Source organism: Cydia strobilella, chromosome 21 (genome assembly GCF_947568885.1).
Source record: "Cydia strobilella chromosome 21, ilCydStro3.1, whole genome shotgun sequence".
Lineage (NCBI taxonomy): Eukaryota > Metazoa > Arthropoda > Insecta > Lepidoptera > Tortricidae > Cydia > Cydia strobilella.
Genome location: NC_086061.1, coordinates 661,646 through 684,434, shown reverse-complemented (window position 1 = coordinate 684,434; position 22,789 = coordinate 661,646). Strand labels below are relative to the sequence as shown.

Genomic DNA, 22,789 nt, shown 5'->3' with positions numbered 1-22,789 from the left:
CGTGTTTGCGTTTGTTTTTTAGCTTTAGTTGTAAGTTTAGTTTTTTGCATGCCAGATGCTGGTGAAATATGTGTTACTTATGTATAATATTGTCTGACCACCTTTTGTACCATATTTCATGCAAAATAAAGTTATTTTCTTTCTTTCTTTCTTTCATATTCAGTACTCACAAATTGTTTCATTGGGTTTATTAGATAGATAATGATGAATAAACCCATTTTCCTGTAATTCAATTCAGTTAGGTGTCTTTGTTACAATTGGATGATTTAAATTATTTAATTATTCAATATCACTTAAAGAAGTAAAATCATATTTTTAAACAGACACAAGGTACTTAGATACTGACATCGCCTACGGTATTATAAATATATTCATATTTTTATGTATCCCATAACAATATTGGCGTACGTATCCCGATAATTTGTATGGTTATATGCATATATAAACATTCAAAAATAGTCACCAAAATATATGCATTGTGCAGGGTATTACCACTTAGTTTATTCCATTTAATTTGTGGTAAAAGAGATTTTATCCAGCTTAAGTTTAGGAATTTCGATCAGATACACATCACGTGACGTGACGACCTATTTAGCAATTCCCACTTTTAGAGACAAGTTATACTTATGTGGGTAATATAAAAACAATATAGGTACTATTGTATTGTTTCAATTATAAATTTACGAGGTAGTCTCGTGTTTATTCAAATTCAACCTCTGGGCGGATAAAAGTACCGTACTATGGGTTAGGTGTGAGTAAAATTTATTCTGTCACCTATAATTGGATATTAAAAATCCAAATATATTTTATATGTAAGGATTTATTTTAAAAGGCAATGTAGTCTTGTGCCGAACATTTCGGCAGCTAGACCGACGTGTCTCTGACACGCACAAATCAAAAATGAACCGCGGAGCGCTGGTGAAAAAATTTAAAAGAAATATTTTTAATTCGAGGGTAGACTTCGAACGTTTTTCAAAATAAAACCCGTAAGGTTTTAGATTACATAAATAGGCCTACATGAATAAAGTATATTTGAACTTGAACTTAAAAGATAATTCTTTATGCCCATAGAAAAACTTGAACTTGGTGTTTTAAAATGTGCGTGGTTTTGATCGAGAACCGCTATAGATTTATTAAATTGTGTTATGCATTGCTATCGTGTTGACTCACGGCCAACCCCAAGCAAGTTCTATCTTCGTGACGACTCTAGGCCGCCCCCCAGGTTTATATAGGTAGTTACCAGTCGTGGACTCACGGCCCGCGCGGTACTAAGTAAATGCAAGGTATTTGATCACAAAGTGTAAGTTTTTTACAAAAATAGTTAAAATAGTTACTTGGATCTGAAGGATCTATTATCACTCGGCAATTTTGCTTGAGTTTTTTCTGTTGGGCCATCTAAAACCTAATAAAAAGAAATCCTCCCTCGTCTCTTTAACACAACACAATATGATTATTTAGGGCCCTTTGTTTCGTTGCGCGCTGTCCGATCTTAATTAAACCTTTGGTTGGTTCACGACCAACCCCCGGGCGCAATCGGTGTTCGAAGTACGAACAGACTTTCCATCGTGTTGGTTCACGATCAACCCCCAAGATAATTTTTTCCTTCGTGTTGGTTCACGACCAACCCCCAGGATGATTTATTCCTTCGTGTTGATTCACGACCAACCCCCAGGATGATTTATTCCTTCGTGTTAGTTCTCGACTAACCTCCAGGATGATGAACAATTTCAATAACAAATATATTTTATATTGCACAACGAATACGAAACGAATAATCCCACAGCTTACATCTCGTATAAATCGTATAATGTCTGCACTAAGTGCACTACGTATAGGCATTTTAAACGACTTTGAAACAAAATTATGATTTTACGTGCGTTCGTTGCCTCGCAAGAATAAAGAATGAGCAATGGCGGCAAGCCGCGCGCCCCATCAAGACTGGGTGAAAAAGTAGGGATAGACCTGTTTGAGTTAAAGTTTTTGCTACCTACTTTAAACATGCGATGAGTTGCCTAGTAGGTTAAAGGACTACCTGGTTTTTATATCTGAAGAATGAAGCTTGAGAAATATAATATTATTATGTATCTCGAAATTTGATAATATTAAACTTGTAGCAAATTTAATCAGCTTTCGTTTTGTTTCAGTAGTCATGTCGCTAAAACGCAAAGTTTAAGAGCCAAGATATGTGGAAAACCGAAAAATGGGACTTTTAAACCCCCCTCTCCCCCTAGCATCGGGGTTACGGCCGGGGACTTTTGATATGTTCACCTCCTAACTAGTCCAAACAAAGTTACGGAGTCAAAAATTGTGTTCCTAGCATTTCCCTCTATACCTTCTTACTGATCTATAAAAAAATGTTAAAACATAAACAGAAAATATACGTAGATAATAATCGATGGCTGGAAGCTATATCAGAAACAAACAAACCAGCTTGAATCAGAAAAAAGTGAACGTCTGGTGGTTCAGCTCTGCAGGATTTATGTAGATATATCTATCTGTAAGTATTTCTGACGTGTATATGCAAATGTACAGTCAGTAAGAAAATTAACAGGTCGAACTTCGCGTCAAAAGTATCTGTGGCGATGGAGTAATGACAGTGAACTGTATAAAAATTGTGCGCTATAACCCAAATAAAACTAGCTTGGCTTACCTGTGGTTGCGGGTCCTCTTGCTGGCAGGATGGCTGGCTTTCTTGCTGGTTCCTTCTTTATATTGGTTAACACTTAATAAGGTTTTTTACTAAATATTATTTATATTCGTGCTGTTTTTTACCGCGCTTCTAATGAGTTTTTATAGACCTTTTTTTGTCACCGGTCAGTAGCCGCGCTACTTCAGATGAGTTAGCATAGCATTATTAGGTTGAATACACTACCATTTTCTAATAACTTAATAAAAAGAAATATATCTTTATATGTAGAAAAATTTGATCGTGAAAGGTACTTTTGAACGCAAAGTGTTGAAATATATGTCTATTTGGAATCAGAGTTTGATACTTTTGGCGCGGTGTCTCATCCGCTACTATTAATGCTTAATGTACACGCAAACCGGTTCGTGGTCATTATCATCCTCATCATAAACCGGTTATAAAACACTTTACATGAAATAAGCCCGATAAATACAGGCTGTCCTTAGCCATTGAACAAACCCTGAAATCCCACGTAGGGTTACTTCACAGCAATGCTCTAACGTTAATATTTTTTTAATTAGAACAAAAAATAAGAAAAATAAATTTACAAACAAAAGTTATTTCCAATAATCGACAACAAAAAAAAAAACATACTAGTAAGTAAGTATAACAGTTTGTTGTAAAATGTGCGAGTGTGACATTTGTCAAAAGTCAGAATCTTATTAGTGTCGTAAATAAAAAAGATAATAAAAAAGGTCGAAGAAGGTTTCATACTATCAAAGAGGATATAATAAGATAGAATGGTACTGTCATAGTAAATTTTGTAACCACTGTAAATTCCCTGCCATCTATCGACATACTTTAAAACTAAAAATGAAGATTTATAAAAATACGATAAAATATATTTAAATATGGATAAATGATTTTTTATTTGCATTAATTATTTTTATATGATATTGACCCATGTTTTGACTGATATGCGTTAAAATTATAAATAACAAACGAAACCGTCAACGCCCTCTATACGAGAGTAGGCCAAAGCTAGTGGCGCCATCTGATCGAGAATCAAATTTTCGTGATTTTCGAGGCACGTTTTTTCCTTAGACTGTATCCATCTATTACGGAGTTATATCTATCTTTGATACTATTTATTACCTCAGGAGCTACAGTACATACAGGCTGCTCCAAAGTCAGAAATCGTAATTTGTTAATTTCTTCGTAACCGCTACACCGGTTGTTATGATACTTTGTATACTGGTTCTAAATACCAATGGCTAAGGACATCCTGTATACACAAAGTAAATTCAGCTACAACCCTTGCGCATCGTGCAGTTGGGGGTTAAAAATGGGTTAAATATTTTATAGCCCGATCAGATAACACAGTTTACAATCCAAGTTGCAAGTACCTTCGTGTGGCACATTCATAACTTGATAATATTAGCTTCGCGTGGCCGCGGTCTTTTGTTAAAAAAGTCAATAAAGAAAGTAATAAACCTGATTATAATGGTAACCTTGCAAAATAGGATATAACTTCAGCAAAAGGTAAAATGATGACGTGGTGAAAAAGGAGGTTAATACTCGTATACAAAATTTCAGATTAAGTATAACAATTTTAAAACTTGCGGCTCAGTAAGCTGTAGACCGCGCGAGTCTTTATTTGTATAAACATCTCAATGTATGCCTCCAACACTGAAAACAAAAACAATAAAAACTTATGTATATCGAACCAGCTCACAACGTTTCACCTCAGAACCTTAGCAACCACACCTCAGACATGCAACCTGTAGAGGAGAACATAATAATAATAATAATAAAAATTTCTAAAGCAGAAAGTCTATGCATGGGCAAACCGTATTCGCCGCTACAGAAAGCGTGTGGATCGATTCCAGCAGAATCGTCTTTTTCAAAGTGACCAAAGGAAGGTGTACCGAAGGTGGGAGGAAGCCGACTCTCGTGTGTCCGACGTGCGGCTACCGGATGCTACTGCCATGACTGATTTCTGGCGTAGCATCTGGTCAGTGCCTGTGGAACACACGGAGGGCGGTTGGATAGACGTTGTCGAACGTGAGTGCGAGAACATCGAACCTATGGGGGCTATCACCATCAGCCCCGATGACATAAGTTGTGCCATTCGTACGACCCAGAACTGGAAAAGTCCTGGACCGGATGGATTGCACAACTTCTGGCTAAAATGGTTTCGATGCTCGCACGCACGGTTGGCAACGCAGTTCCAACAAGCCCTAGAGCTCGGTTCCCTCCCACCTTCCCTAACAACTGGTGTAACCTTCCTGCTCTACAAGTCCGGTAGTACCACGGAAGCAAAGAACTATAGACCCATCACGTGCTTGCCTACACTTTACAAGCTCCTTACATCCATTTTGAGAGCAAAAATTAACGCGCACATTGTCGCTAACAACATTTTGGCCTCCGCTCAAAATGGATGTAGGGTTGGGTCCCGTGGTACTAAAGAGCTCCTCCTCATAGACATGACCATATGCCAGCAAGTTCGACGGAACAAGGGGGCCCTCTCGGCCGCCTGGATTGACTATAAGAAGGCCTATGATTCGGTGCCTCACTCATGGCTGAGAAGGGTATTGGAGCTGTATAAACTTGATGCAGCTTTAATATCCTTCCTAAGTGCGTGTATGAGGCAGTGGATCACAGTCCTTCGTCAACCAGGAGGTGGGGATGACCGCCCTGGCCCGCAGGACTTTATAAGGATCGAGCGAGGAATATTTCAGGGTGACAGTCTGAGTCCCCTGTGGTTCTGCCTAGCTCTGAATCCCCTCAGCACCCTGCTGAAGGATTCAGGGTTAGGTTGCCAGCTTCGGAGAGAGGGTGAAGTCATTTCTCACCTTCTGTACATGGATGACCTCAAGCTATTTGCGCCAAATAACCAAGACTTGATGGTGCTATTAAAAACCACAGAAGTTTTCAGTACCGCCATCAGAATGGAGTTTGGTGTCGATAAGTGTGCGGTTATGCATGTACAGCTGGGGGAGGTTGTAAATTCAACAAATTTACAACTTTCTGAGACAATGTCTTTCAGATCTATCTCTGAATCAGAAACCTATAAATACCTTGGTATGTCACAGTCGTTGGGTATTGAGGGCGAGGGTATTAGACGGTCGGTGAAGGAGCGCTTTTTCAGTCGGCTCACAAAAGTCCTTAACAGTCTTTTGTCAGGAGGCAATAAAGTGCGCGCCTTCAACGCCTGGGTAATGCCCATACTCATATACTCCTTTGGCATACTAAGGTGGACTCAGACCGAGCTGGACGCCCTGGATCGGAGGGTCCGTCTACTACTCACCACACACCGTATGCTACACCCACGCTCGTCAGTTATGAGATTGTACATCTCACGGAAGTGTGGAGGTCGAGGCTTCCTTAACGCCAAAGATCTCCACAACCGCGAGGTGTGCAATCTCAGGAATTATTTCCTTAACAACGAGTGTGGGATGCATCGTGATGTGGTGGCAGTGGACAGGCACTTCACGCCGCTCTCCTTGGCAAACGAGAACTGGCACAAACCTGTGGTACAAAGTGCTGCGGGCCGCAAGGCGGTATGGGAGAGTAAGGTGCTACACGGGCGGTTCTACAAGGTCCTCATGGGACCCGATGTAGACCTGCTCGCGTCGGTGAACTGGTTACGATTCGGGGACCTCTTCGGAGAAACCGAGGGTTTTGCCTGTGCAATTGCGGACGAAGTTATGATGACGAACAACTATCGGAAATATATCCTGAAGGACGGTACGGTCGACATTTGTCGGGCATGCCGCCGTCCCGGAGAATCACTCAGGCATATCATTTCCGGTTGTTCTCATCTTGCTAACGGCGAGTACTTGCACAGACATAATCTCGTAGCCAGGATTATTCACCAGCAGCTTGCTCTTCTATACGGCCTTGTGGACTGCGAAGTACCGTACTACAAGTATTTACCTGTGCCAGTTCTCGAGAATGGTCGTGCCACGCTCTATTGGGATCGATCTATTATCACTGACAGGACTATTGTAGCCAATAAGCCTGACATTGTGATAATAGATCGATCGCAGCGCCGGGCCGTGCTCGTCGACATCACCATCCCCCATGATGAGAATCTAGTGAAAGCCGAGAAGGACAAGTCCAGTAAGTACCTAGACTTGGCTCACGAGATAACCGCCATGTGGGATGTTGATTCGACGATCATTGTCCCGATAGTCGTTTCAGCGAACGGTCTCATAGCGAAGAGTCTCGACCAACACCTTGAGAGACTCTCGCTAGGTGGTTGGATCAAGGGTCAGATGCAGAAGGCGGTGATCTTGGACACGGCGCGGATAGTCCGCCGGTTCCTCTCTCTGCGGCCCTGACCACCGGCAGCTTGGGCCCTGCCCCGCTGCTGGCGGCACCCTAGGTTAGGTTTTTTATAATTTGTTTATATGTATTTTGTATTGTTTTGTAAGTGTTTTTATATTTTACTTTTATATGCATATTATAAAAAACCTAACGTAAGAAAAATAATAAATAAAGAGAATAATAATAATAATAATAAAATGCTTTATTGTGCACACTACATGAAAAAAAGATACAGACATTGAGAAAAGATATAAATTGGTAGGTAACAACAGGCGGACTTATCGCTAAACAGCGATCTCTTCCAGCCAACCTTCAGATAGAGAGATGGCGAACGAAACGGTAGTTATCGGGTGGTGCAAAATAAAGAAAACAATAAAAATATAATATAATACATATACTACACATATATAGTTAAATTAGACTACATGTATTATTGTATACAAATATATATATATATATATATAAACACATAGTATACATATATATATAAATGACAAAGGAAGCCATAATAACGACAAATAAATTAAAGGACAACAGGATCATAATGAGATAGACAAGTAATGATCTTTTAATAGGTTTTTAAAAATGGGGAGTGATTTAGCACGTCTAATATTAATGGGCAGATTATTCCAGAGCCGGACAGCACGAAAACTGAAAGAGTTGGTGTAAAATTTTGAACAACAGGGAGGGGGAACAAGTAGCAGATTTTGAGAGCATCTAAGTGAGGAAAGATATTTAAACCGGGCTTTAAGATAGGAAGGAGTATTGGGGTGAAATAGAGTGGCATACAGAAGAGAAAGAATATGTGTGTTGCGTCGGAATCGGATGGGCAGCCACTTAAGCTGCGAACGAAAGCTTGAAATATGGTCGAATTTGCGCAACCCGAAAATGAACCTAATGCAGACGTTTTGAAGTCGTTCGAGTTTGTTCAATTGCTCTTCAGTAAGGTCTAAATAGCAGATATCAGCATAGTCCAAAATGGGCAGGAGGAGAGACTGAGCAAGCGCAATTTTGGTGGCGAGGGGCAGGAAGTTACGAAGCCGACGTAGGGAACCAACCGTAGCAAAGATCTTTCTGCTCACCTCACTGATCTGCGGAATCCAAGAAAGAGTGCGATCAATGATTACGCCCAGATTTTTAACCTGGTTAGAGAAAGGAATCAGTACCCCATCGAATAGAACCCCAGGCAAATTTTCAAAATCGACTCTTGCTATGCTTCTTGGGCTGCCGATGATAATTACTTGAGTTTTGGACGGATTAACCTTTAAACCATAGCAAGAGCTCCATTTAGAGATGCGTTCTAAGTCGGTGTTAGTGGTATGTACAAGATGGGGTAAATCGTCTAGCAGGCCTTGTGAGTAGATTTGGAGGTCGTCAGCATAGAGGTGATAAGAGGAAAGGAGATGGAGGAGAAGGAGGAGGAGAAGAGGAGAGGAGAACATACAGACAGACATAAGAAAGTAGTTATGCCCAAGCTCGAACGGAGACGCTATACACAATATATTTTGAAGCTTTTTGCTAATGATCTACGCGTGTACACCTAATTATACAAGGTGTAACAAAAATAGTGGGGATCAAAAAAACTTACTACTACTTTTTAGATTAGATTAGATTAGATGATTTGTTGCATGAAAGACTCGTCAAAATAAAAATGAAAATAACAACAATACTAATATAATTGTATTCAAATATGTAGAAGAAAGAACTAAAGAACATGTATATATCAATACATAGTCAATACAGCCAAAAATTAGCTACAATACTAATGAAATAAAATTATAGCTCCAATAAGGATTGTCAACACAATTAGAATAACAGTAAGTATGTAAATACTTACAAATCCAAATTTAAGGTTCTGTACCTAAAGAGTAAAAACGGGAGCCTATTACTAAGACTCCACTGTCCGTCTGTTTGTGTGTCTGTCTGTCCGACTGTCTGTCTGTCCGTCTGTCTGTCAGCAGGCTGCGACAAATACTAAAAAGTACGGAACCCTCGGTGGGCGAATTCTTGGCCGGTTTTTCCAAAGACAGGAAAGCACCTAAAATGACAAATAAAGTCAAAGTAAGTATTGGTTTGTAGATCTTTGCCTAGAAGTCAGCTTTAAAAAAAATACAACAGTTGCATAATATTGTATGAATATTCCTAACAACACTGATGTTATGATCCTATAGACAAGGTCCCCGCCACCACCGCGCTTCTTATGAAATTTATTTCGTTCTCACTGGCAGCCATCGACTAATAAAGTGCTGGAATAGAACAAACCGGCCAAATGCGAGTCGGACTCGTGCACGAAGGTTTCCGTACTATTATGCAAAAAACGGCAAAAAAATCACGTTTGTTGTTGGAGCCCCATTTAAATATATTTTTTCTGTTTTTAGTATTTGTAGTTATAGCGGCAACATAAATACACTACCCGTGAAAATTTCAACTGTCTAGCTATCACGGTTCATAAGATACAGCCTGGTGACAAACGAACAGACAGACAGCGGAGTCTTAGTAATAGGGTCCCGTTTTTATCATTTGGGTACGGAACCCTCTAAAAACAACATTAAATTTGTATAGCGGAGTTTTTGACTTGACTTCAAGACGATTCCGTTCAATCTCTCATTTCTAATTGCAGATTTTTCATGCCCACAAACAATCAAAGAACAAACGAAAAGCTTTTAGCTGCGTAAACATCTCATAGTTTTATTGTTCACAAGCTGAACCATGTGGGTTTCAAAACGGTGTAGTTGCCGTCTCTAAAATTACAGTACCTGACGGAATGTTTAACCATTAAAAACTATGTCATTTTTACAAGCTTTTACTTAACTTGCATTGTATGTACCTGGTATGTATGCTTAAATCTTGCAAGTTAAATTTGACCCACTTACCGGTTTCCGATGAAGCTACAAATGTACATACGTGTGTAAGTCGGGTTATATACATATACATAATTATTAGGTCTTAAAATTCTCGAGCCATTCTTTACAAAACTCAACTCGTTTCGTTTTGTAACTTCGGTCCTTGAATTTTAAGAACCCTTATTTTTATTTCGAACCATATAAGTCCATAGTTGCTTGTTAGGGATTTTCTTAACAAGATATAAAAATAGATTAGTAAACTATTTTTTTTTTTATTTTTTTATTTTTTTTTATTTTATTGAAAACACATTTACATGACATTACAGTATAAAACTAATGCGCCATGAAAGTTAATTACATTTAAATTACAACTAGTACTATGGTATATTTACAACACTAAATTACTACAGTTGAGCACCTATCATCCATCCTCTCACAAAACCTCAGACATTCACTGCACACAGCCGTCCATCGCCACGCAAACATATCGCAGTCAGTAGCTGATGTCAGGAGCGCATTCAAAAGTGTGAGAGCACGAAGAAGTGGCGAGTTCTTACGCGACACAGTGCGAGCCGCCGGCACTGCCAACAAGTCGCGTCGGCGGGGCCTGAGAGCCATCCTGGGAACGTCAGGGACAAAAAGTCGTACCAGGCGGCACACCAGCTCTGGGCAGTCTGACTCGCCACGCAGGACCCGTAAAGCCGTAGTCAATAAAGAAAAGTTTCGCCTGACCTCTAACGAGTTGTAACCGAGGGTCCCTAACAAGAATTTGGTTGGGTACAGAAACGGGTAATACCCGTACATTTTCTTGTACAAGGATCTTAAAAAGGCTTTTTGAACTTTCTCGAGTAACAAGGCATACGTTGACTCGTGTGGGTGCCACACGACCGACGAGGCCTCCAACTTACTTCTAACCAAGGCGTTATAGACCAGTTTCACTGCGAATGGCTCTTTAAAGTCACGCATGTTGCGAATAAGAAAGCCCAGTCTTCGGTAGCAGTCCTTAGCAAGTGATGACAGGTGCTCGTGAAACGTGAGGCGCGTATCGAAGACAACTCCGAGATCCTTAACAGAGAAGACACGAGTTATGGGCTCGGGTCCCAGCTCGTAATTCGCAATTATTGGATCACGCGCACGGCTAAAACTACAAACACAGCATTACAGCTATACATCTATATTTATATATACTAAACGTACTTATTAAAAAAATTGTACCTTTGACAGAAAATAGGTTCGGCTACAGTAATTTTTAAATGACTGAATTCGAATCCAGTACAATAAGATGAAACGGAATGGAAAAGCCTGAGACAAAAAGTTTTGACGAAATCACAAATTCTTTGGTACCTTCCTTGAATTCTTGAATGCTGTGATTATTTTATCTGTCCGTTGTGTATTTTTTTTTTTAATGAACCATTGAAGGCTGTGAATTTTAAATGATGAGTGAAAAAAGAAGGTCTATTTTTAAACTCGTTATTTTTTGTAATGAATGCCAAGGGGATTAATTTAAAATACCTATTTAATATTTATTCAGGGATTACACAAAAGTAGATTGTTAACGAAGGGATGAAAGGCACTCAGCTTTGTCTAGGTAGTTTATATAATATTAAAATATAATAGTCAGAGGCTGAAATGATGCCTTTCTCCCGAGTTAAACACTACTTTTCATTTCGAATACGAGGAAAGTAATATGCATGTGCTTTTTTTAAAACATGACTAAGTATAAATTTTTATAGTATTTCTTGAGGGTATTTTTAATTAAAAATTTAGGCAAAAGAATCGTTATTTATGGAATGGGGAGTTAATATCAGAATGAAAATTGTATAACAAATCCATTTAAACCCGTTTAAAAAATAATAGTACTCGGAACTTAAATGCTCTAGTGCAGACACGTTTCATTTTCTACAAACCTTTTAGAACAACAATGACCACTCTTTCAGAGGATGAGAAATGAAAAACGTTTAAATAAAGACTTCTTATAACTGTGTAACTTTTATTTGATCAAAAGCCCGCAATTGCCTGAGGACATCTCGAGTCCTCGAAATTTATTGTATCAACGTTCATGTCTTCACGGCTTTGTTTGATTTATCTTATACTTTTTTCTGTACTTCCTCAATTTTATGATAGATATAATAAAACGGTAGTTACTTTTGGAGTAATGTTGTCAAATACTCCAATTTTACAAATGTTTGTTTAAAGATTTATTAAAACCATAAACATCAAAATTAATTCTGTTAAAATTAATGTTTGTTTTGTATTTAGAGTTGTCGGATATCGTTTTTAATATGACTTGTTCTTTTTAAGGTTGTAAACAGGGTAACATGTATTAACTCAAAATTAGCCATCTATAGAAACGGGCCCCATTTTATGTGTATCCAAGTAGTAAACAAAATACCCGATGAGATCAAGTTGGAACCAAATGACAGTTTCACAAAAAATTAAAAACTTTTCTCATACAGAAATGTTACTACTCAGTGGAAGAGCTTTTAAATGAGGAAACCTAGTCGCTGTAAGAGAAATTAACTATTAAGCATAGCAATTAAGCAAATATTGACATTGAATTTATTATTGTAATTATTTATACCCCATACATATACAAAAATCTCTCTAACCAATTATTAATAATAGCATGCATGGCCTGTAAATGTAATTTAAATGTAATTTAGTAATAAGCTAGATATAAGACAATTTGTGTGCCCTGACAGGGTGTCATGGAAGCTTCCTGTATAACTTCAATAACATCTCATGTACATGACTTTTACAAATAAACATCTTATCTTATCTTATCTTAACATGACTATTAGTTTATTCCTAGTGAAGAAATTTAAAAATACATTGCACAATTTATCCAGATTCCCCGTTTTCATGGCCTTGGTTTTGGACGGACTATGAAACCTACATTTTCAAGTCTGCGCCAAAAGCCAAATAATACCCCCAAACTATTGGACAGACAAATCTAACAAGCCCAAACACAGTTAGGTTGCGTTGTTTTATCACAGAGTTCCTATGGCCACCTCCGGTCTCCACCATCAGATCAGCTCGATGGTACCATATAGGATGACCCACGATAGACCGGGTCCCGGCCCGGAGCTTTCGGCGCTTGTTTTTCTATCGAAAGCACTACGTGATCACCGAACAGCCGTCATAGAAAATTACATGTAGGACGCCTCGGCCCAGGCACGGGCCGGTCTAGCGTGAGTCATCTTTTACATTGTTTCTTAGTGAGATTTCCGCGCAGTCGAATAATAAAAGTGGGTCTAATTTAGCTTATAAGATATGAATAAATGAATGAATATTCTTTATTTCAGACCATGTCCATATACATTTGAATTACATATAACAATAGTTAACATTAATATTAAATAATATTTATTTGCAGATTTTCACGTCACAATAAATAAAACAGTAAATAGAAAGTCCATGCATAGATCGTGATCGGCAACGCAGGCTTCGTCAAGTGGACACAAAAGCCAATCAGCAACAGGCTTCGTCATCTACTTACAAATGATGTAATTCGCAAATTAAACTATTTAGGCTATGGTGCCACCCCGGACCGTAGCCGCCCAAACGTCCCCATGACACTGGCAGCGTTGCCCCGTTGAATTGCCAAGGAGATCTGTTGGACCAGGTACGATCCGGAGCGAGGATCGCAACCCCTATCTCTCAGTCGCCGACCCAATTCCCACACAAACTCCTTAGCCTCCGCACCCCAAGGCCCTGCAGTATTAAATTGTATAATAAATTACATTTGTTAGTAGCAGTATGAAATAAATTATTAGCCTTACAACTAAGGTTAGTGAATATACACAGGATATAAACAGCGTTCTATTTCTACATACAGTTACTTGCCTGTTAGTACAGTCGCCATCAGATATATCGGAGCGGTCGAGGTGCTCAAAAATATCTGAACACGCACTCTAACGCCTTGACAATAGAGGCGTGTTCAGATATTTGTGAGCGCCTTGGCCGCTTCGATATATCTGATGGCGACTGTACATGTAGGTATCATATGGCAATGGTTTATGTACTGACAGTCAAACCTTGACGCCAATGCCCTCCGGATGCTGTTAGAGCTGCCCCGCACCCTACGTGCCAGGGATGTGCTGCAGCAGGGAGGCAGCCCTATCATCATCCTGAAGGCATTATAAGATATGATTAGTATATTATACAATTATACACAGTACAATTAATGCAATTAAATATAGATACACTATTTTACTGTATACAGGTTATAGACAACATAGAACTTTTCGAGAATTTATCTGAAAACGATATCTCAGTTCATCGGAGCAATCTACTAGTAAATTCAAATATTACCGAGTAAAACCAACTGTTATGACCTGACCGCTCCTCATTTTCAGGAATATCATGACAGTTGACGCAGTCATAAAATGAAAATACATCGTCAGTACAGTCGCCATCAGATATATCGGAGCGGCCGAGGTGCTCAAAAATATCTGAACACGCACTCTAACGCCTTGACAATAGAGGCGTGTTCAGATATTTGTGAGCGCCTTGGCCGCTCCGATATATCTAATGGCGACTGTACTAAAGAATTAGACCAGTCAACGGGACGTTTAACTCGTACAATAACTATCCTTGTTTCTATACAACAGTAATTGTCATGATAATCAAATTAAATTATTTATAGGATAAGATATATTTATTGATAAAATTATACAAATTTTACTCTTTATTACTTAACAATACTATATTCAAATTCACTGCCGGAAGTAAGCAACTTTTTTGGAAGGAAACCAGAAGATTATTATTGAACTACATTATACAATGCCTTGTTGATTGGAGTACATAATATCCATAGCATATTGAGTAAAGTTTTATTAGGGTATCAATTTCTTGGCACTAGTCTACTAGTACCAGCTTTTATAGGCAATATCGCTAGAAATATGAGTTGTATTGTTTCAGTAAACTGATTAGAGTTATAAATTTGCATTTATAAAGCAAATAGATTTTTCACCTCAGCAGCTCGAATAAGCCTACCTGGAGTGAGGAAAGTAGCTTTTTAATTAAGTGAAGGCCATCAACTGCCACTTCATACTTCGGGGTTTATTACAAATTCGAAATACATTTTAACCTTTAATATGTTTAACCTTTAATATGTTCTCACTACTGAAGTGAAAAATTATATGTGCAACACGAGAGAAAAGTTATTTTTCGTGCACTTTTCGTGCATATGTCGAAAGTTTAAAGGGCCATATGTACAAAATATTTATCAGTACGGTTTTTACTCACTATTATTTTTAGTCGCTTTTGGCGACATGTTTCGGATTCTTTGGGAATCCATCCTCAGGCACGAGTGTCCGCGGCGGTTGTACGTCGTGCACTATGTACTGTAAAAGTTGTACGATATACGTGCGAATAGGTAATTCGCAACTCGTGTCGATTTAAAACACTCGTAAGTTTTAAGCGAAATAATTATTAAATACGGTGACATTTCAACCATTCGTACACCATACTGTCATTCCTAGACCGGTTAGGCAACAAAGTCACAGACCTTAGGCATTCAGCCACAATTGAACTTATTTTAAACGGCTATTAAATTAACCAAATTAAATATTTTTAAACATAAACAATAGTACATATCGATGCTAGTGCGAAAAGTATGCTATTACTTCACGAGTACCGAGATATCGGGACGAGTGAAGAATGACATTTCCGCACGTGTATCGAACAACGTTTTTTAATACAGTAGCGAAAAAATAAGAAAAACAACAAGTAAGGAATAAAAACAATATCGAATGTTGCCTTTGGAAACTTAGCTTTCAGTAAGAAAAAACGCCTCTTCTTTGACAGACGTTTCGGCAGCTATTCCTACCTCTACCTTCCATAGCTATTCCGTTCCATTCAGACAACTTATTAAGAACGGTTTTTCAATCTTCAATATTAAAAAATAAACGTGTTATAATGATGAATAGGTACGTAATAAAATATGAAATATGTATATTTTTCGTATTCTTACATTAACAGTAGGTTTTTATATTGGTTACGACGTTTAAAGGAAACTAATATTAACACTCATCAATAAGTAGTCATGAATTGGAACAAGTGTAAATTTAAAAAAATTGGAAAGTAAAAAGCACTATTAGTTTACGAATACCAACTTTCCGCACGCTAAACAGCTACGTAAAGTAGAACTTTTTGAGCAACTGAATTAATATTATTAAAATTATAATCGCCAGTATTTTAAAAGTAAAACTCCCTTGTACAAAATATTTAGATAAGTATGGTTTTTACTCACTATTATTTTAGTCGCTTTTGGCGACATGTTTCGGATTCTTTGGGAGTGCACGACGCCGCGGTAACCTGAGGAAGGATTCCCAAAGAATCCGAAACATGTCGCCAAAAGCGACTAAAAATAATAGTGAGTAAAAACCGTACTTATCTAAATATTTTGAAATATGTCTCACGATAGTTTAAGTTCGACTCCCTTGTACCTTGACGAAACAAAGTGTTTTACTTATAACCTACTTTGTTCGTATACAGTGACATAGTTAACAAACCGGCCATGTGCGAGTCGGACTCGCGCACGAAGGGTTCCGTAACATTACGCAAAAAACGTCAAAAAAACCACGTATATTGTATGGGAGCCCCACTTTAATATTTATGTTATTCTGTTTTTAGTATCTGTTGTTAATCATCTGTGAAATTTTTTAACTTTCTAGCTCTCACGGTTCATGAGATACAGCCTGGTGATAGACGGACAGACGGACAGTGAAGTCCGTCTAATAGGGTCCCGTTTTTACCCTTTGGGTACGGAACCCTAAAAAGAAAGCTATAATACAATACAGGCCTTTTCCCTTCAGTACACCTGCAAGAAATAAGATATTTTTCGAGCAAGTGTGATGGAAAAATCTAATCTTATTTAATATTCATGCAAAAAGTTATCATGCGAGGCTCGACGAGACCAAACAAAGTATAATTCCCGTGACATCTAGCATCCTGCCTCAGACTGACCAGTATACGTCCAGATCAGCGACAAGTACGCGTAATCAGTAGTATTTATACTGGTTACCCTAAAGAAAATACTCGGTAATTGGATTGAGTGAAAGCAAAACAAATTTGAAGCCTTTGATGGCTCTTTGGGGACGAAATGACGAGTGGGCGAGGTTAGATCAATCACGTAACTTTGTAGTGGTTACAACCTTTTCGTTTACGACTTTACGGTATGAATTGTTTACTTCAAACGCACGCCTACCATCATTTGCGTTTTTGGCAGACAGAGAGTTGATTGGTGTGTATAAATAAGCGTATAGTTACGTCAAAGATAGATATAACTCCGTAATAGATGGATACAGTCTAAGAAAAAAACGTGCCTCGAAAATCACGAAAATTTGATTCTCGATCAGATGGCGCCACTAGTTTTGGCCTACTCTCGTATAGAGGGCTTTGACTGTTTCGTTTGTTATTTATAATTTTAACGCATACCAGTGAAAGAACATGGGTCAAAATCATATAAAAATAATTAATGCAAATAAAAAAAACCATTTATACATATTTAAATACATTTTAAGGTATTTTTATAAATCTTCATTTTGAGTTTTAAAGTATGTCAGTGAATTTAAAGTGGTTACAAAATTTACTATGACAGTACCGCTCTGTCTTATTATCCTCATTGGTTACGTTATCGAAAATAACCTTCTCGTAATGTGATTTGGATTAAGAAATTTCTGTGTAAAATGTAATCGTAAACTTTCATACTAAAATTTGGTTAAACCACAAATATAATCAAAAAGAAATTTTAATCTATTTATTTCAATTAAAAGTGCTTTAATTTAATTTATATTGGTATGCAAAATTGCTAACAAGAGATTATGTGCGCGGTCACTAAACTCGCGTTTTGTCGCTAACATATATTATGAATATTGATAAAGAAAATGATTAGGGGTAAGGTTAAATATCAAATAGCGGGACATTTGCAAACCTCTGTAGAGCCCTGGCCACTTTTTCTCTACCTACCTCTGAACAAAATAGATCAATAAAAAAGTGTTTATTGTATTTATCTAGTACATTATATTTATGTAGGCTTAAAACAAATTAAGACACTAGCTTTGTTGCCGGTCCCATATTAAAATAATTGTAGTGTATAACTAGCCTTATGAACTGATTTTGCATGTACAACCAGCCTTAAAGTTTATAGTCTATGATTGTTCATTATTTTTAGTATGTGGGTATTTTTTCAACTTTGTAATTTTTTCTCAGTCACCCGTTGACCACGAACGCTGTAAAGGGTTCGAAACGTCGGGATGTATTATAAATTCAATATACGCGATATAATCCGTTTTCATAGTTTTATTACACTAGCTTTGCTTAACTAAAAATAGCTATAAAAATTTGGTCACAAAAATTTTGGGTCAGCAGAATTAGCGCCCAGTTTTTTCCCAAACTGTGGCTCGGATTAGGCGACGAGCAGAAAATTTGCAGTTTACTATATTCAGAGACACGCTCGCAAGATTGGCGAGAGCATACTAAGAGAGCTGCAGCGATGCGACAACTTTAAAAAATGTTCCTTGAGATCCTTCATTACATCTGAGAATATAATTAAGAATATTAAATCCGCTTCAAAATTATAATAACGTCAGCTTCAACATTCATTCATTATTTATACATAAAAATATACAAATATATAAAAAAACTCTTCACATTACTTAACAATAAAAAAATAATTAACAATTATCTTAAAAATAAACAGAATTAATATTTACAAAGCATTAAAAGCATTACAAAATATCATACAATAATTAATTATGTCTAAGTACTTAATGGAATAATGACAATAATAAAAAATGTCAATTTATACCAATTACCTATGTCAAAAATTCTTCTACCGTGTAGTAGCACTTCTCTACCAAAAAAGCAAAATGTTTAATGTCTTAAGCTCAGCAGGTAACTTATTAAATAACAAGATAGATTGGTAACTAGCACAGTGCTTGGCCACTTTCAGTTTTGTGATGCCTTGTAGTGGCAAATCTTTCCGTCTTGTCGCAAGTGTTGAGTTAAAACCTATTTAAAATCCTTGGATTCATCATACTTCGGGTTTTGACAGTAACAAATAGATGTATTCACAAAAAAAACCGGCCAAGTGCGAGTCGGACTCGCCCACCGAGGGTTCCGTACTTTTTAGTATTTGTTGTTATAGCGGCAACAGAAATACATCATCTGTGAAAATTTCAACAGTTCAGCTATCACGGTTCATGAGATACAGCCTAGTGACAGACAAACAGACGGACAGACGGACAGCGGAGTCTTAGTAATAGGGTCCCGTTTTTACCCTTTGGGTACGGAACCCTAAAAACTATTGGACGTTGCATATGTGTGCTACTGGCACAATACATAGTAAACTTATTACGACAAGTACTGATGTCTAATGTAATGTCAATAGCTTGTAATATATTGTTTCACACGTAAACTAGCGTTTTAACTATCTGCTCCACATCTCTGCTGAACCAAGAGTAGGGTTCTTCTAATAAAAACTACCTCAGTTTCATTATTACTTGATTAAAATGCTACGAGTAGTTAGGTTTGCATCTAAAGCTTGTAAAATACAGACTAAAGTAACTCACGAGTTCATAATCTTTACTCAGCACTTAAAGAAATTTGGTTCTTTTTGTCTGCGTTTACTTTCTCCGTCTCATACATAATTAAAATCGTTTTGTATATCTTTCGTACATGACTCGGTAAAAGAACTAGGGCGACCTGTTTTAATTTGTGACTTGAATTTATTTAGTTGTCACGCGATATTTCGGACTGGACAAAGTTTTAATGCTTTCCTATTTTAAGGTTTTGAGAAACTTGTAAATGGAAATGAAACGCAGTGTTGCGTTAACAGGCTAGCGGTAGTAAACCTAGGAAAATTGTTACATGGCTTATTCAGAAAATGAAAAATATTATACCAATTTGTTACCAACATTTGGGTTAACCTCGCGCACATGTATGTATCTGCGAAAAAATGCCGAGGTCGTGAATTGCAGCAAAACTTTTACCACTTTAAGTTCCAAACACATAATGACTAAAATAACGTAAATTTTTAGGGTTCCATACCCAAAGGGTAAAATTATTACTTAAACTTCGCTCTCCGTCCGTCTGTCTGTCTGTCTGTCTGTCTGTCTGTCTGTCCCCAGGCTGTATCTCATGGATCGTGATAGATAGACAGTTGAAATTTTCATAATAATGAGTAACATTTTCATAAGAATAATGAATTTTTAGAGTAATAAAATAAGGTCCCCTTTTTGCCCTTTGGGTACGGAACCCTAAAAATCAAGATTCGCATATAAACAAACTGAATATGAGAGAGGAATTATCAGGAATCTTTTACAAAGTTTTGCGCAGTGCGGTTTTATAATCCTCATCTCGTAACTTTTCTAATCTATGACTAAAATTTCATTAAGTAAAGTTCCGTAATAATACCTATTAACTACGGGCTATCTACAGTCTCTACTACTTTAATTTAGTGGCTGAATTTTTTAATAAGTAACATTCCGCTGATCCCAAGTCATAACAACGGCAATATTTTTTCTGTAAATTAAACGTCGCAACATTTTAAATAATTTGTCTTAAGTACAGCTTTGCATACAAATTAGCACAAAACAGCGATACGATGTTCCAAGACTATATATACCTAGTTAATAGCCACAACAACGAACATTCCCGTCAACCCCAATAGACACAATAAACAGTTCAAATTCGAATTCTATGTCAATAGAGGAACGTCGAATTTACAACTGAAAATTGTGTCATTTTATATTTATTAGTCTTTAAGCCATTAGCAGCTAATTAATTAGCCGTAATAAATGCAAATTACCATATAAATGGGCTTTCTAATGGATGTTAGATGGAGTGCCAATTGATCTTTACGATATTCCTATAAGCAGTTGTGCCGTTCTCGAGAACGTTCTCAATTCATTATGTGAAATATTCTCGAGCAAGAACATTCCCCATACAAAAGGGAAAACGTTCTCGGGAACGACACAACTATTTTTCTTTAATCAATCCCCTTAGGACTTAAACAAAAACGTAATTTTAAAAGTTCAAAAAACAAACTATTAACTATTGTATCCGAACTGCTAAACGTACTTTTTTGGATTTTTTTAGAGGCCCTACAATGCCCACGTAGCCATCTGTGAATAACGAAGATGTGGCAATAGTGAAGTTTTTTTTTATTTTTATTAGCCTACTTTGGTGTCCCACTGCTGGGCAAAGGCCTCCCCTCGTTTTTTCCATTCGACCCTGTCATCGGCATTTTCCCATCATTTGGGGTAGAATGCGTCCAAGTCGTCCGGCGTTAGTGAAGTTAGTTACATCAAATAAAACTATCCCCTTGAATCTTTTTTATAGTGAGTTTTTCTCTCAATAAACATAGAAGTAGTTAGACCAAGAAAAGTCTGTAGAGATTTTATTTATTTATTTATTTTATTTTATTTTATTTATTAGGAAAACTTACAGCTGAAGTAACACGTTAGGTAATAACATAGAAGCAGTGAGCCAATTACAAGTTTCCACAGATAGAAACTGCGTAAAGTGCATGGTGTGCGAAATTACAACTAATAATACTTAAACTTATAAATATACTTTACTTATCTTACTAGAGAGGGAAAATTGGTTTAAACAGTTAACAAGAAGAACAAAAGAGAGAAAAAAGAACAGGATAGAGATACAATGTTGAGTTAACACTTTTTCCACTGTTAACACTTAACAGTGGGAAAAGTCCTGAGTCATTAGCTCACAGCACATGTAGTGCCTGTGTTATTAGACGTCATAATTTCATAAAAGTGATGTTTAAAATAACACCTGCACTGCGTGTGCCGTCAAAATCTCTGCAAACTTTTCTTGGTTTGACTCTACTTCTATATTTATAGTGAGAAAAACTAGGTACATTGCAAGTTAAATAAAAGCTTGTAAAAATATAATATACCTTTATGGATTATACTTTGTTATGTCAGCAAGGCCCCAAATAAATATCTTGTGCATATTTGATCATTGAGGAAATTCAAACAGGATTATTATTTATAAACCTTCCGAATAAAGGCTGTACGGGTGTCACGTTTCGGATTAATACACGTAACATATGTTTACTCACGTTTTCCATCTTAAAGAAAATTCGGACATACGACTAATATTTTATATATAGGTAAAATAGAAATATTTTAGGCAAAAATTTAATTTTTCGTACAAGCTTATATCGCTGACTGTACTTTTCTTTCCACAAGCAACTAATATACTCATCGAGACAATTCTAAAACCCCTAAACACTATTAGGTTTCCTTGTTTTATCACAGAGTTCCTATGGCCAACCCCCTGTCTCCATCATCAGATCAGCTCGATGGTATCATAAATATTGCATATATTTATTTTAAATTTTAAATCAGGCAACAAGGCCCATATTACAAATACCTTACCACCATTGCCACCAGACATTGCATTGCATTGGCATTGTCACCAGACTTACATGTGTATGAAAATTTTCAGCTTCATTGGAAGTCGGAAAGAGGGTCAAATTTAACTTGCAAGATTTGACCCGTACAAAAATATAGTTACATATTTAAGTACATACATAGATACTTACATAGGCACATTGCAAGTTAATAAAAACCGGCCAAGTGCGAGTCGGACTCGCGCACCAAGGGTTCCGTACTTTTTAGTATTTGTTGTTATAGCGGCAACAGAAATACATCATCTGTGAAAATTTCAACTGTCTAGCTATCACGGTTCATGAGATACAGCCTGGTGACAGACAGACAGACGGACAGACGGACAGACGGACAGACGGACAGCGGAGTCTTAGTAATAGGGTCCCGTTTTTTACCCTTTGGTGTGGTGTTTTCACTGGAATCGTTTACTTACTTTATTCAAAGATTTCGTTTTTGTGATGTAAAGCTACATTATAGATTACAAAGAATATCAAACTTTTCCAATCTGAGTGTTTTTGTCTGATTTTGTTTAGTCATCTTTACAATATAAAATAGTTCCATAAATT

At 37.2% G+C, this 22,789-nt stretch overlaps 1 protein-coding gene and 1 long non-coding RNA gene across 2 annotated transcripts in view; one reads left to right on the top strand and one right to left on the bottom strand.

Moving 5' to 3' along the window:
• The window catches only part of LOC134751072 (uncharacterized), a 164,563-nt gene that overhangs the window by 27,365 nt on the left and 114,409 nt on the right, over window positions 1-22,789 (bottom strand). The gene's annotated exons all lie outside the window — the stretch shown is intronic.
• The window catches only part of LOC134751057 (orexin/Hypocretin receptor type 1-like), a 112,749-nt gene that overhangs the window by 64,331 nt on the left and 25,629 nt on the right, over window positions 1-22,789 (top strand). The gene's annotated exons all lie outside the window — the stretch shown is intronic.